The sequence below is a fragment of the Carassius carassius genome, chromosome 3, assembly GCF_963082965.1.
Source record: "Carassius carassius chromosome 3, fCarCar2.1, whole genome shotgun sequence".
Classification (NCBI taxonomy): Eukaryota; Metazoa; Chordata; class Actinopteri; order Cypriniformes; family Cyprinidae; genus Carassius; species Carassius carassius.
In genome coordinates, this window is record NC_081757.1 from 182521 (window position 1) to 200237 (window position 17717).

Genomic DNA, 17717 nt, shown 5'->3' on the forward strand with positions numbered 1-17717 from the left:
TTACGCCACAACCACTTTACACACGATTTACACAAAAATTTGTTCTGCTCGTGTTTCATGAATGAGACCCAATCGATGCATGGAAAATCAGAATCAGAATCAGAATCAGAATTCTAAAATAAGTATGTAATATACATGTATTACACATTATTCATTTCAGTTTGGTATTTGTTTACATATAAATCTTTCAAGATATCAGAAAAAAAGGTAGCTTACATCTATTATCTACAGCAGCTTTTTCTTTAATGTTTGATATGCTGTGCAATCGATTAGAAGACTGAACGAACTCAGGATAACTAAAATAATATATAATAACTTTAAACTGAGATTTGCAATTTCTTTAAATGAAATCAGTGCATAAAACAATTGTAGAATACCTTGTAGAAAATTGTAACTTTTCCTCTTGTCTTCCACGACAAGTACCTAAATATTTTGGTAACACTTTATGTACCTTATTTTTCAAGGCAGAAGTAAGCCATTTTCTGTGAATGTGTGAGACTTCTGGTTCATTAACCGCTGAAGGGAAATAACCAGAAGAATAACAAACTGCAGTAAATGGTAAAAATGTTTGCGCTACAAACCAGTGTTAATAATTAAGACAATACATTAAAATAATACGGTAAGACACACCAGTTTGAACTGTTTTGAACAGCTAAAAATAGCTGGACGCAGAAGAGACCAGAAGCCTCACTAAGGTGGATAAAAAACAATTCTCATTATTAACTATCTTTAGTTTATTAGTACTTATAAAGCAGATATTCATGCCTCATTTCATGAACATATTCTAGATCAGTTAATCCTAACCAGTACCTAAACTTAGCAACTACCTTTATAACTATTAACCCTTTAAGCCTAAAGACAGCTATATATATATATATATATATATATATATATATATATATATATATATATATATATATATATATATATATATATATATATATATATATATATATATAATTTAAGCAATAAAAAATCTCTAAATTTTAGAACAAAACTAGAATAAATATTTTATTTCAGTTTGCATCTAACTGATTTAAGAATAATGGTTCCTTCATTGTATTAATTTACTCTTCATTCACATGGGATTTATCATTAATTAATTTTATTTATCCATTTAACCATATAATCATTTTAATCATTCATGTACTCATATCATTGATTCATTCAAGGATTAGTCATTTATATGATTATGTTCAATTGTTATTTAGTCTAATGATTGTGTGCATTCAGTGGATATTTATCTTCATGAGTAAGAGATCAGAGAATGTCTCCATCATTTCAAGGATGATGTAGTGAAGCAGTCAGTTTTCATTGCTGTGGTCTGTGCTACAATAACTCTTGTTGTATTTGTGCTGCTCAGATGAAGTCTGAACACTGAAACATACACAACTTATTCAATAAACTCTGCTCATTTTATCATCACTCTTTCTCCTGCTTCTGTTCATCTCTGGCTTTCTCAGTCAACCTTTTGGCTAACAGGAGACTGTTAAAACACTTTTGACATCTGAATTAAAGTCTTTCATCTGAAACATCTCTCACAGTAACAACTTCTCATTTAGATCAAGTATTATTGAAAAGGTGAAGCATAAACCGAACCACATCCAGCACGACAGCCATTAGTTTAGCTACATAAGAGAAGGATTAAACTGGTTCATTTAGAGCATTTAGCCTCCATAAAGCTGCTCACTAAATCATATTTGACTTTTAATGTGCTGTGCTTGTGTGGTTAATGGTGATGCATCTGCATGGTTTACAGCAGGCATCTTCATCGCAGACTGACTCCACGCACACATTATTAAATGACATCAGCGCAGCCAAAATAATTTATCATGTGTCTGTGATTCCATTTGATTTTTATGCACCATTTTGTGGACATATAGGCCTTCATTATTTGTTAAATATCTAGTGAACATACTGATTTTTGTGCTTTTGAAATTCAAATAAAAATGATTATATAAACAAGCAAAACAAAAGATAGTTCTGCACTGTTTGCTCCACAAACCTTTTTGTTACCAATCTTTTCCATCCAAGTTACTCCACACGTTCAAGCCTTATTATTTATAGGTTGTGTAATCTATTATGTTTGTAACAGGCAATGTTGGGCAAGTTACTCTGAAAATGTAATCAAATTACTGATTACTGATTTCTCCTTTTAAAAGTAATTGCATTAGCTACTGTTCTGATTACATTATTTCAAAAAAGTAATTATTTATATTACTAGTTACTTTACTTTTTCTCTATGAAATTTATGAAATCCCAGCATACACACTCCCGATAAAAGTTTGTTATTAAAGCATCAACATTCACAGAACATGAATAGACAGTGTTGAATGCGCTTTAAATTAAGATCTGCTCATGGTGCGCCGTATTTTATTTTAGCCGTTTTTACAGTGTTGCGCATTTTAACCAAACACTGTTGACTTTAGGAATGCAATGGCCAATCAGAAGCGTTCAGATGAGTCCTCGCTGAAACTCATCAGTTTTGTTGAGCACGTGCGCATTCACTGACTGAATTCCGGACTCTTGCGAGTTCCCTCATCATAAACAACAAAGCGCAGATGTAGGCCTATTTACAAAGTAAGAGATTAATTTTACAGTTTATACAGCTTTAGAGATTATAATGATAGTTTTGTTTTTTGGAGAAAATCAGCCGAAGCAATAACCATAACTTAAATCTTGAGAGTGCTTAAACTCGTGATAGATCAATGTTAGTGACAATGTCACTATAACTTATTCACTGTTTGAATAATCATGGAAAGGAAACATTACATAATCATACATTTCTGACGTTATTATTAAATTGTAATCTCGTTAAATACAAATTATGTCCCATTATAATATATATATATATATATATATATATATATATATATATATATATATATACCCTACATCAGTGCTTTAAGTGGGCCGGTATGCACCAGTACTCAGTACCGCCACTTCCAAATATAGCTCTTGAGCGTACCGCCACCTCTCCGTGCACCCAGAACGTGCTTTTAGCGTACCGGTACGTTCATTTGGACATCTGTTTTAAAACAGGTTTTAATCTTTTGCCAGCGCTGCTGCTTTTCACAGCGCCCTTCACAATGCAACCCTCCTAATTAGTCTTACCGAGAGCAGAGACTTCATTGGCCATTCAACCTTCAGTTTTAGAAGTGAAAGCACATGTGCTGCTTTTACCGCTATCAGTCAACAACTCAACGTGGCCGGAGAGAGTGTGTGAAACGCGCACACTCGACTCCATTATAATTCAAATACAGCGAACATCATTTAATATGCTATCCTGGCTTCAAACTCAGAGTACTAGAACAACACAATCAGAATCAGATGACTCGCTGGCTGACACCCCACCGAGCCTGAATGATATCTCTGTAGGTCAGACGCAAGCTAATGAAGTAATGCAGTAGCTCTTTCAGGAAGGGTGACCAGACGTCCCAAAAAATTTGGGACAGTACCGAAATCTAAACTGTTGTCCCGAATCCTGAATCTGGCCCTAATTGTCCCAAAAATTATACTAAAGTAAAATCTTGAGTATATTGTCTGATAAGGGAAGTCGTGGCCTAATGGTTAGAGAGTCGGACTCCCAATCGAAAGGTTGTGAGTTCGAGTCCCAGGCCGGCAGGAATTGTGGGTGGGGGGAGTGCATGTACAGTTCTCTCTCCACCTTCAATACCATGACTTAGGTGCCCTTGAGCAAGGCATCGAACCCCCAACTGCTCCCCGGGCGCCGCAGCATAAATGGCTGCCCACTGCTCCGGGTGTGTGCTCACAGTGTGTGTGTGTGTGTTCACTGCTCTGTGTGTGTGCATTTCGGATGGGTTAAATGCAGAGCACAAATTCTGAGTATGGGTCACCATACTTGGCTGAATGTCACTTCACTTTAAACATTTAAAACTGTCTGCGGAGGTTGAGTCGTCCTGCAACCAGCCCCCGCCGGCTGCTCATTGGCTGCAGCATCTTTTTTCTAAGTTCTAAAAAAATACCGTAGGCGGCGAGGCACGAATTTAGATATTCATTTATCTAATTAATCTAAATGCACAAAGACAATACGACCTTTTTGTCCCTTTTTTGTTTTAAAGCTTGATGAAGAGAACGCAAGTTGCTGCAGCTGCTAGGAGGACAGTGATGCACGCGTACAGGAGTGATTGACAGTTCGCAGCACTGTGTACAAAAAAACGCTACACAATTATTTCGTTATTTTCGTTTAAGATTATTAGCGTTAGCATTACAAAAAGGTCTGATTTACGCACTGTCACAACAGTCATTGTTTTTTTTTTTTTTTTTTTTTTTTTTTACAAAGACATTTGAGTTCATGATTTTAATGTTGTTGTTTCTTGTGGCAGACTAAAGAGTAATGACAGACGGTTGATCTTTGAATAAAAATGTGTTTAGTTAAGGTTTGAAAATCATTATCTTTTATTTAGGCTACGAAGTCTAATATCATAAACCCCCATCCCGTGAACCAAGACCGCAGACACCCCCCTTACTCTATTATAGTATGAAAGTGAGTGAAAGTGAAGTGACATTCAGCCAAGTATGGTGACCCATACTCAGAATTTGTGCTCTGCATTTAACCCATCCGAAATGCACACACACAGAGCAGTGAACACACACACACACACACTGTGAGCACACACCCAGAGCAGTGGGCAGCCATTTATGCTGCGGCGCCCGGGGAGCAGTTGGGGGTTCGGTGCCTTGCTCAAGGGCACCTAAGTCATGGTATTGAAGGTGGAGAGAGAACTGTACATGCACTCCCCCCACCCACAATTCCTGCCGGCCCGGGACTCGAACTCACAACCTTTCGATTGGGAGTCCGACTCTCTAATGATTAGGCCACGACTTCCCATATATATATATCGACGCTCTTATATATATATATATATATTTATATTTATATATTTATATTTATATATATATATATATATATATATATATATATATATATATATATATATATATATATATATATATATATATATATATATATATATATATATATATATATATATATATATATATATATATATATATATTAGGGCCGGGACTTTAACGCGTTAATTGAGATTAATTAATTACACAAAAAATAACGCGTTAATTAAGATTAATTAATTACACAAAAAAATTTCCGCATTTTCAATAACTTATTTTTGCACCGCGGAACGTTTCTCACTGGATGAGTTTCGGCGGACCGATTATACTGGAGCACCAACTAGCGTTCATGACTTCAGACAACAACAAACCACAGTGAACATGAACGAAGAAGCAGACGAGACCGCTTTGGTTGGCCCCTTTTTATAACAAAAACAAATTTTGTTATAAAAAAGGAACGGATGGAAGCGTCGATAAGAGCATGGCACTTTATGTTTAACTCTTTATTGTTTTGGCCAATGTTATTGAGAGTTGGACTTAGTATGTTATGGCCTCTGAAGCAACAGAGAGATGTTTTCTAATAGTCAGGGTTTCCAATGTTCTGAATGTACTTGACAGTATTGTGTTTTACTTAAAAACAGTTTACAGAAGGTTCCAGCACCTATAAGCTACCTGAATTTCTGAAATGTACTATTTCTAAATTGTTTCTAAATATGCTATTGCTACACTTAATGGCAAACTTTGCACTGGTCTGCTAGACTTGAACAAAAATAAACAATATTTTTTTGCTTAAGCTTGTGTATTCAGTCATTATTCAATGGTATACTATAAATCCATGTGGAAAAAAAATTACTTCTCACTGTTCTCAGGTCAAATATTTATATGCGATTAATTTCGATTAATTAATTACAAAGCCTCTAATTAATTAGATTAATTTTTTTAATCGAGTCCCGGCCCTAATATATATATATATATATATATATATATATATATATATATATATATATATATATATACAGAGCTGGTATATTACTGATATATTACGTAATCAGATTCCAAAACTCAAGTACTTGTATTTAGAGTAAACTACTTTTTAAAATACTCGTAATCAGACTACAGTTACTTTTTTATGGATTACATGATTACATATTATTTACACAATGGTAATAAGTTGTTCACAATTCATTGATTCTCCTAAGTTTCTTTTTTTTTTACGTTTATATTTTTTTCCTATTAAACCTGCCGCTTATATACATTCGTCATTCTTTGAGTTTTTCTGGCGGAGAGGGGGAGGGGTGTCAGAATTGCGAACAGAAGAAATCATCAACAAGATAATGCGGCCTTTAATCACTGGATTTACAGACATAATTTCATTTTAAAAGAAAGACATGGGAAACTTTCACTATTCAGTGTAAACTGTCTACAACAGATTAATTTGCTGTCCATGGAATTCTTTGACCTAGCAACGTTATTGCTGGGAATTTCATGTCCTTTAATATATTTTTGTAATGTAGATTTTTCTTCATTGTTACTACCTTATGCACTTCAAGTGTTTAGAGATGAAATACACAAAGAAACAAACATATTGCGGTAGAAAAAAATATAAATATTATGTATAATATTTGCAACATCACACGACCAGGAGTGATGTTTTTCTGAATTTCAGCTCGATTGCAAATGTGATATTGATTTTATACATCTTCAGTTAAATAAACAATATTAACTGACTTACATTTTAGACACATTATGGGTCGCTTTTGTTCCATTTCAAACAAAAATAGTTCTAAGCGAAAAGTCACAACAGAACAGTCGGGCATCTGCGAGCAATAGTTTTTTCATTACTGAATGATTCATTTTTAAATGAGTCAACGATTCAGTGAGCCATTTATAAAAACAGTTACTTGCTTCATTTATTGACTGAATCAGCCGTTTGAATGAATCGGTTGACTCAATGGTTCACTCATTAAGACATTTATTATTATATTTAAAAGTATCATTGCATTTTTCCAACATTTCATATTTGGTATGTCAAAAAAGTAAAACATTAATCTAATTAACATAATTTATTCATTTGGACAGATGGAGTTTGTTAAAACTGATTTCAGTTTAATAATAATAACAACCATAATGTCTTATTTTTCTAATTTAATATAAGGATAACATGTGTGAATTCAATGTAAATGTAGACATCTACATTTAATCAGTTTAGGAAAATATTTTCCTTTATAAAGTTAAAAAGTGTAACATCAATCAATTTAAGGCTAATATCAAAAATATACTGATTAAAGTAATACCTGATAGAGCACTGATTAGACAGCTTCAGAATAAATTACATTTGTGCCAAAAAAACAAACACTTTTTTCCCCTGGACAAGTAACTTTTTACTCAGACAAATGAATGATTGATTTACTTGTCAGAACGACAAGCTCATGTAAAAGCTTAATGTTGAGCGTTGTATTAGCAATGTTATTGCTGTGAGTTTCATCCTATTTAATATTCATTTTTGTAATGTTGTTATTGTTTGTCTTTTCCTCATTGTTACGTTGCACTTAAAATGGTTTGAGATGGATAGAAATGTCATCGCTGTGTGAGTTTAGTCTTTTTCAAAATTCATGTTCGCAATGTATCTATAGTTTGATGTTTTTCATTGATACAGTCTTTTTCACTTCTAGTGATTTTTTTTTTAGATGAAATATTTTACCTAGTAGTGATATTGCTGTGAATTTCATGTTTTTCAATATTGGTTATCTAAATTTACTTAATTATAAGCAGTGTTGGGGAGTAACTAGTTACATGTAACGGCGTTACGTAATTTAATTACAAAATTGTTGTAACTAATTAGTTACAGTTACTACGAAAAAATGAGTAATTAAATTACAGTTACTTATGAAATTTTTTACGATTACAAAGGGGATTACATTTGAATATTAACACACATCCACATACAGATTTAACTGATTTCTTTCCCAAATTGCACTGACTATTCTGAGACATACGCCCTAATAATTTCCGGGATGCGGAAATACAGTCTGGTTCGTAGAATAAAACGGAATGCCTAACGCGGACGGAATATGCCACATTTTGGATGACTTAATCAAAAGTAAGACAGTACACTTGAATCAAAACATGACATCGACTAGTGTCTGTGAATATAAAGCCCCAAAAATGCAATATATGACTTGCACATTCTGCGTGTCTGTGGTCAGGCGCGGACTGGACACCGGGAGAACCGGGACAATTCCCGGTGGCCTGGCAGCCGATTTTGCCCCACTATTTAATATCATTATTGTATAATTGCCTGCCGAATGTAGCCTACTAAAGCGATCATTTGCGAATCCGCCATTTGATAATTAAATCTCTAATAAATCATGACTCGTGCGCTCTCCGCGCCTCCGCCAAACGCTTTGGATCAGACTCAGAGAGAGATAGAGTGGACTGTGGAAGCGCACAGCTGGACTAGAGAAGCAGAACTCCTGTTCAGGGTTTCAGGTCAGTTTCATCTGTAAAGATGCTTTTATGTCTTTGTTTTTTTATTTATTTAATCAAGCAGCAGCACGTTGCTCATCAGTCATCACTCAAAATACTATATAAAGGACATCATTATTATCTGTTGTGATGTTACAGTAGTAATTTAGCTGAAAAAAAATTCAGATTTTTTTTTTATAGGTTTAGGGGGAGCTACGACAGACAACAACGCAACCCTTACGAAAATTAACATTTTAATATTTAACTATAAATCCAGAGAAAATGGTTACTATTGTTTAACTGTGATAACCAAAAATGTAAAATTATTTTGCAAATGTATTTATTTAAAAATAAATACAAATCAATTTGCAAAAAAACAAAAACAAAACAAGGTTATTTTACTTTTATATAGGCTAATAAAAGCATGGTAATTTTTTGTAAGGGAAAAACATGACTCGTGTACAGTATTGGGATTTTTCTATAAAGATATTGTAGTATTGTAGAGTATTGTATTGTAGAGTATAGTTTTGTTCAATCTTGAGTATTAAAGTCATGAGAGAGATGGATAACAGGGCAAAATAAAGAGACTGTGGAAGTGAAGGTGCAGTTCAGGAGAGAACTTTTAATTATTTTGCATGTCCCCAAATTAAAGATTTAAACCTTTTTTATGTCAGGTCCATACAAAAAATAGTTTTGTCCATGAATTTGTTTGTATGAGTTTGAATTTTCCAGTCTGAATCTTTTTCCCAGTCTGCCCCTCCTGTAAATTAATGGCAAAGACATGGTTTCATTTACTACACATAGGCCTACTGAAGCTCGCAGTGTTTTCAACCTCTGCCATCTCAATATAGGAGTACACGAGCACATAAACATCATTTCTAGAACTGCTCTGTGTCACTTCATGTGCATTTTACTTATTTTGAGAAACTATCATCATATCATATACAAAGAGACAGCAGTTTCAAAAAAACACCAATGTTTCAGGAGTTTATTACACAGAATACGTCACATGCTTATTAGATAACTGTATTTAAGTTGATGTATATGCTTTTATTTATTATTCTTTAATTTTCACAAAATTAGAAAAGTAATCAAAAAGTACTCAAAAGTAATTAGTTACATTACTTTAATAAAGTAATTGAAAAAGTTACACTACTATTACATTTTAAACAGGGTAACTTGTAATCTGTAACCTATTACATTTCCAAAGTAACCTTCCCAACACTGATTATAAGTTACTATTTTGTAAGTATTAACTGTCCATATATTGCACTTGAAAAAGAAGCTATTGTGGATCTTTTTGCTGAATTATATATATATATATTTTTTTTTTTTTTTTTCCAAAAAAGTACAAGATTAGGCCAACTGAATATATGTGATATCCAATAAGGGTAAGCACAAATGTAATTTAAATGTAATCCAAAAGTAATCAGATTACGTTACCTAAAATGTGTAATCTAAGAGATTATATTACTGATTACAATTTTTTTCATGTAAACTGTAATCAGTAACTGATTACAATTCATAAGTAATCTTAAAGCACTGCCCTACATGACACCCATGTCTGGTTCTTGCCTAAAAAGACAAGTGTTTCTATGATGAATAATACAGTAGTCAACAGCCATAAATGCCAGAATATAAAATGAGTTATGCATTTAAATGTTTTAATTTTCGCATATTTTCTAGAATAAGTGCACTGTGCTCACATAATTTCTGCATTAAATTACAAATAAAAAAACATACAGTATATCATCTTGTGCCTTATGGTAATCTCGAATTGCAGAATATATTTTAGTACATGCATTTGAGAGACGGTCTTGTGTGCTGCGTGCATGCAGTTTGCAGTTTTGACGACAGAACGAGGTATGTAGCCTATTCTCAAAGTTTCTTGTGCGGTTATTTATGATGAAGCGTGCGCCATATATGTTCTGTTGAAGAGTGTGAGCACAGTAAAACGCCTGATGGGACAGGGAAGTGTGTTTTACTGACAAATAGTCCAACAATATCTTATAAGACCACAGTTCACAGTTGTTCTACTGAAGCCAATTTGGCTGCTGTAGCTGTTCCGCGCTCGTTTGACTCGCGCATGACGCTGAGGTGAAGCTCGAGTGCGCGTCTGAATATTCTCCCGTTTAATGTGGTCGTAGCCTAAAGAGATACTGCGGTATCTAAATAAATTCATTTCTTGTCAAGAAAGTTGCAGTTTTTTAGTGGGGTGGCCACGCTTTCATTAGGATCCATGTCCATATTAAATATAGCCTATTCATTATATTATATATATTACCATTTATTAACTAATAATTTCAGCTAAATTAATTTCAACACTGATAATAATCAGAAATGTTTCTCGAGCAGTAAATCATCATATTATTCTGATTTCTGAAGATCATGTGACACTGATGACTGGAGGAATGATGCTGAAAATACAGTGGAGCATCACAGAAATACATTACACTTTAACACAGATTCACACAGAGAACAGATGTTTTGAAACATAATATTTCACATTATTTAACATTTTACTGAATTGTTTATTCTAATAAATCAGTTCTGGTGAATTTCCCTCTTCCACACTTGTACAACAGGGCGGTATAATTTAGCAAGTATATATATATATATATATATAATTTTTTTTTAATCGACATTTAATAATATAAATCAGCATGTCAGGAACATTTCATTATAAACAATGTTATAATTATGAAAGGAGTCTGTCGATGACGAGGAAAGACACAATTATGTTTATAATGAGTACTTTATTTTAAGCAAAATATAAGAATGGTTTAGACTTCATGCTGAAAACTTTTGTCACATGGCCTTCTGCCATATTTAAATATAAAAATAAAAATAGCCTGATAAAACATCTGATCTTACCTGCTAATATTCATATCCATTTGGGCTCAAATTATGTACGATTTACTTTTTTTGTCTTTTTTTTTTTTTGCACAAAAATTCTCAGACTCCACTGCTTTGTCCCTCAGGGCCCAATGTCATCATCATCTGATATTTTGCCTGTTTTTAGGATAAAAAAAGAAGAAAAAGAAATCTAAATATATAACTATAGGTATTGTCCAGACCTCCGGTGAGAAAGAAAATAGAGACTGGAGCTTTTGCAACTTTACTTGAATATCCATGGTTTACATCAACCAACGAGTTTAGCTGGCTTGTCATGTTCATCCATCATGGCTTTTGCCTAATGGGCTTCAAATCAAGGAGATCCATCACTGTCATCAGCTAATGAGAGGATTTGCATGAAAAATGGGCTATTACAGCTAATTTATTTAGGTCAACTGTATTGAAGTCAATTGCATTGCTACACTGCTTCTCTTGACACTTTTTAACTACAACTACAAATCATGTACACTGAAATAAATGATTAAAATATTCACTTTCTAATTTCAGAAATTGCTAATATTGTATTTTATTTATTTATTATTAATAAAATATTCAAAATATTTATAAATATTTACAAAGAAAAGGCAAGTAGTATTGATTTACAACATGAAATTAAGCAGAAAGACTGAAAAAGTATTTTCTTGTAAGACCCACTCCAAAAATATTTAGTATATACATTCAGTATATGAAAGTGAAAGTGAAAGTCATGACATTTGCCAAGTATGGTAACCCATACTCAGAATTGGTGCTCTGCATTTAACCCATCCAAGTGCACACACAAAGCAGGGAGAAGTGAACACACACACACACACACACAATAAAATGTAATATAGAAACTTCTTAAAATTACAATTACTTGCTTCTAGCGTCAGACCAAGGCTGTGTCTCATTACTAGTTTTAATTGATGTTAGTGCTGTGGTCGACAGTATAGATCATGACATGACAAGAATCACATAAATTAATGCCAGTAAAGTACGGAATCCTGCAAGGATCTGTCTTAGGCCCTCTGCTGTTTTAAATATAAATCTTGCCCTTAGTAATACTAGAAAATATGGGATTAGTTTCCATTTTATGCTGATGAAACTTAACTATTAAGACACTATAGAGTTGATATCCACAAAATGTGTCATTGCAATGTAGAGTTTTTAAGCTGCTTTGCAACAATGTGTTTTCTTAAAAGTGTTTTTTGCCAAAAGATTAATAAATAAATATATAAATAAATATTTACTTTCTTATAAAACTTAAACATTTATAATCTATCTCTATATTTTTTAAGTGTACCTGAAGTGAAGTAAAGAAAAAATAAATCATAAAATATACTAATATTAATATTTTTTTGAGTGATAGAATTTTTTTTGAGAAAAGTATTTACTTTTCTAAATGCAAATAAATATCAAAAATAAAAGTTTTCTCACAAATCATAGTTAATAATTCTCTGTATGTTTGAATACTCACTGCCACGTTTTTATTATTTGTATTACTTCATCTTGCCTTACTAATCATGGTGCTGCTATCTGGTGCTCAAAAACATAAAGCACACATATGACAATTCATTCCTTAATCACTTTAAACGCTTTTTCAGTGCATTCTGTTAAAACTAATGCATTACTGAATGATAAAGTGGAACACAAGCACAAAAGTTGTAAAATATAAAAACAAAAAAAACAGGAGGATTTTGATGACAGCTTCAGTTATATAATAGCATATGGTATATTTACATCCATTAAAAATTATAAAATAAAACAAAAGGCTGGCATGACTAGTAAAACATTTTGATATTTGGCATTCTTTTTTTTAATTTAATAAATTATTACACATTAAATGTCAGCACTGGAGCCTCATGAACTAAATCTAATGATCCAAACAACATTTTTAGCTTCAGTGGAAGAACACCTGACCATCTCTACAAAAAGGTCACACGATCAATCTCACTCATTTACTGACAGTAGATAAACATAACAATCTGACAAAATAATACATTTGCTGATGCAGCAACATTAGAAATGTGTATTTGCTTCCACTAAGCGGCACCACAACCATAAACTTTGAAATATTAGAACATCAGGTTATCTGAATTAGATGTGTAAGATAATAGAATCATGAAAAATATGCATAGCGGGGGTGGGGGTGGGGGGTCAGGAGGACTGGAGTTGAAAACCGCTGCTCTATAAATATGGCACATAGTCTTAGAATTTGTACTTGACTAACTGGGGCCCAGGTCAGGAAGCAGACAGACTGGTTAAACCGACCTTCCTTCACTTCCTATATCATCCATATATATATATACTACCTCTAGACAATAAACCTGTGTACCATGACTGGACTGCGGTGTCTTCCTTAGGACCTTGGTATACCTGTTTTTCTGTGCTACATCCAGAACAGAACCAGAACAGATCTTCTCGAAATACTTGAATTCTTTATACTAACAGTCTGTTTCCTGAACTAAAAAATACAAAAAATGTCCAATCCAGTTAAAGAGTAATAATTTAATTGATGTTCAACAAATAAAAACAGATCCAATACAGATAAACAAATGATAAAATATTTGGCCTATTGAATATTAGATCCCTTTCCATGAAAGAGCTTTAAAAAATATATATATATATATATTATCACCGATAACCTAGATGTGCTCTGTGTGACAGAAACCTGCAATGTAAAAAACAACCTATAGAATCTACTCAATTAAACTGATGTATCAATTTGCATATTGCATTAATTTTTATTATTATTTTTTTTTAAATAAATTAATGTACATACAATCAATTTCAAGTGCAATACAACTTCAGGGGACCGCTTTGGCCTAATGGTTAGAGAGTTGGTGTGATGGTTTGGTATGGAAGACAGGAGGCAAATGCAAGTTGACAGGGTTTATTGTAATGAGATGAGATGGATGAAGGTTGGAGAGTGACACAGGGACATCGATGGCAGCACAGACTGGTGAGTAGGTGGGTTGAGTGCGCTGGTAGAGATGACAGTGGTGGGAGATCCGTGAGAGGTGAAGATAATCCGTGTGAGAGAGGAACAATCCAGAGACGACCGAACAAGAGACAGGCAAGAGCGGGAACATGAGAATCAGGACAGACATCTAACACGGAGGACCTCAAACAATGATCTGACAAACAAGAGACGAAAGGCCATGTAAACGAAAGACGTGGTCTACGACGGTCAACGCTGTCTCCTTGGCTGAGGGTAATTTGGGCAAAGGAATAAAGTGGGCTGCCTTCGAGAACCGGTCCACCAAGGTTAAAACTACCGTGTTGCCCTGGGAGGGCGGGAGGGTGGTAATAAAATCTAGAGCAATGTGGGACCAGGGTCTCGAAGGAACCGGCAGCGGTTGGAGTAACCCATCAGGGGGCCGATTGGAAGTCTTACCAGTGGCACAAACCGAGCAAGCCAAAACAAAACTGTGAATGTCGCGAGCCATAAGTGGCCACCAGAATCGTTGCTTGACTAAAAATCTAGTACGGTTAACCCCTGGATGGCAAGCTACATTAGTCAAAGTCAAAGTCACCTTTATTTATATAGCGCTTTAAACAAAATACATTGCGTCAAAGCAACTGAACAACATTCATTAGGAAAACAGTGTCAATAACGAAAAAATGATAGTTAAAGGCAGTTCATCATTGAATTCAGTTATGTCATCTCTGTTCAATTAAATAGTGTCTGTGCATTTATTTGCAATCAAGTCAACAATATCGCTGTAGATGAAGTGTCCCCAACTAAGCAAGCCAGAGGCGACAGCGGCAAGGAACCGAAACTCCATCGGTGACAGAATGGAGAAAAAAACCTTGGGGGAAACCAGGCTCAGTTGGGGGGCCAGTTCTCCTCTGACCAGACGAAACCAGTAGTTCAATTCCAGGCTGCAGCAAAGTCAGATTGTGCAGAAGAATCATCTGTTTCCTGTGGTCTTGTCCTGGTGCTCCTCTGAGACAAGGTCTTTATAGGGGATCTGTATCTGGGGCTCTAGTTGTCCTGGTCTCCGCTGTCTTTCAGGGATGTAGAGGTCCTTTCTAGGTGCTGATCCAGCATCTGGTCTGGATACATACTGGATCCGGGTGACTGCAGTGACCCTCTGATCTGAATACAGACTGGATCTGGTGGCCACGGTGACCTCGGAACAAAAGAGAAACAGACAAATATTGGCGTAGATGCCATTCTTCTAATGATGTAGCAAGTACATAGGGTGTTATGGTAAGTGTTTCCGGTTCCGGTTTACCTAATTAATGCAGCCTAAAAATCCTTTAACGGATTTGGATAATAAAAGCATATTAGTATGTTATGTGTATGCCAGGTTAAAGAGATGGGTCTTTAATCTAGATTTAAACTGCAAGAGTGTGTCTGCCTCCCGAACAATGTTAGGTAGGTTATTCCAGAGTTTAGGCGCCAAATAGGAAAAGGATCTGCCGCCCGCTGTTGATTTTGATATTCTAGGTATTATCAAATTGCCTGAGTTTTGAGAACGTAGCGGACGTAGAGGATTATAATGTAAAAGGAGCTCATTCAAATACTGAGGTGCTAAACCATTCAGGGCTTTATAGGTAATAATCAATATTTTAAAATCTATACGATGCTTGATAGGGAGCCAGTGCAGTGTTGACAGGACCGGGCTAATATGGTCATACTTCCTGGTTCTAGTAAGAACTCTTGCTGCTGCATTTTGGACTAGCTGTAGTTTGTTTACTAAGCGTGCAGAACAACCACCCAATAAAGCATTACAATAATCTAACCTTGAGGTCATAAAAGCATGGATTAACATTTCTGCATTTGACATTGAGAGCATAGGCCATAATTTAGATATATTTTTGAGATGGAAAAATGCAGTTTTACAAATGCTAGAAACGTGGCTTTCTAAGGAAAGATTGCGATCAAATAGCACACCTAGGTTCCTAACTGATGACGAAGAATTGAGAGAGCAACCATCAAGTCTTAGACAGTGTTCTAGGTTATTACAAGCGGAGTTTTTAGGTCCTATAATTAACACCTCTGTTTTTTCAGAATTTAGCAGTAAGAAATTACTTGTCATCCAGTTTTTTATATCGACTAAGCAATCCATTAGTTTTTCAAATTGGTGTGTTTCACCGGGCTGCGAAGAAATATAGAGTTGAGTATCATCAGCATAACAGTGAAAGCTAACACCATGTTTCCTGATGATATCTCCCAAGGGTAACATATAAAGCCTGAAGAGTAGCGGCCCTAGTACTGAGCCTTGAGGTACTCCATACTGCACTTGTGATTGATAGGATACATCTTCATTCACTGCTACGAACTGATGGCGGTCATATAAGTACGATTTAAACCATGCTAATGCACTTCCACTGATGCCAACAAAGTGTTCAAGTCTATGCAAAAGAATGTTGTGGTCAATTGTGTCAAACGCAGCACTAAGATCCAATAAAACTAATAGAGAGATACACCCACAATCAGATGATAAGAGCAGGTCATTTGTAACTCTAAGGAGAGCAGTCTCAGTACTATGATACGGTCTAAATCCTGACTGGAAATCCTCACATATACCATTTTTCTCCAAGAAGGGATATAATTGTGAGGATAACACCTTTTCTAGTATCTTGGACAGAAAAGGGAGATTCGAGATTGGTCTATAATTAACTAGTTCTTTGGGGTCAAGCTGTGGTTTTTTGATGAGAGGCTTAATAACAGCCAGTTTGAAGGTTTTGGGGACATATCCTAATGACAATGAGGAATTAATAATAGTCAGAAGAGGATCTATGACTTCTGGAAGCACCTCTTTTAGGAGCTTAGATGGTATAGGGTCTAACATACATGTTTTAAATTTGCCAAGATGTCAGGCGCTCTGGCTCCCGGTAAACATTTGACTATGGTGGCTGGTGTCTCTATATTCACGTTCCGTACAATAGAATCACCAATAACTAGAGCACTTTCATCAGGTCTCTCAGTGGGTGCATCACTGAGTGGGGAGAACCTGTTTAATGTTTTGATCGGAACATAAGAGCGGTGTTTTGACCCACGACTACGCTGCCTCACCGTCACCCAGTTGCCCTGCTGCAAGGGCTCTGTTTCCGGAACCGAACAACGTACCGGAATCCCTGAGCTAGACGCATCCAAAGCCATATCTAGAGCCCTAACATTCTTACTGTCCTCAATTAAAGTTTGGATGCGTGTCTCTAATTCTGAAATCTTCTCTGTCAGCCTAACTATTTCCCTGCATTTATCACATGTGAATCCCTCATCAGCGACAGAGATAGATAAACTGTACATGTGGCAAGAGGTGCAAGAAACAATGATAGGAGAAGCCATTACTCACCGTGCTTGATGAAACTTCTTACTGCGGTTGTTTGATGAGCTTGTGAAAAACTGGAGCAAGAGGAGAAATGAATACCGCGATAGGTTCGAATGAAAACACTAATGACAAGCTAACGAGTGCTAACGCTTTGCAGGTGTACTGCACTCACGGAAATAAAATAAAAGTGAACGATCAAAGTTAATCTGATAAGATTGA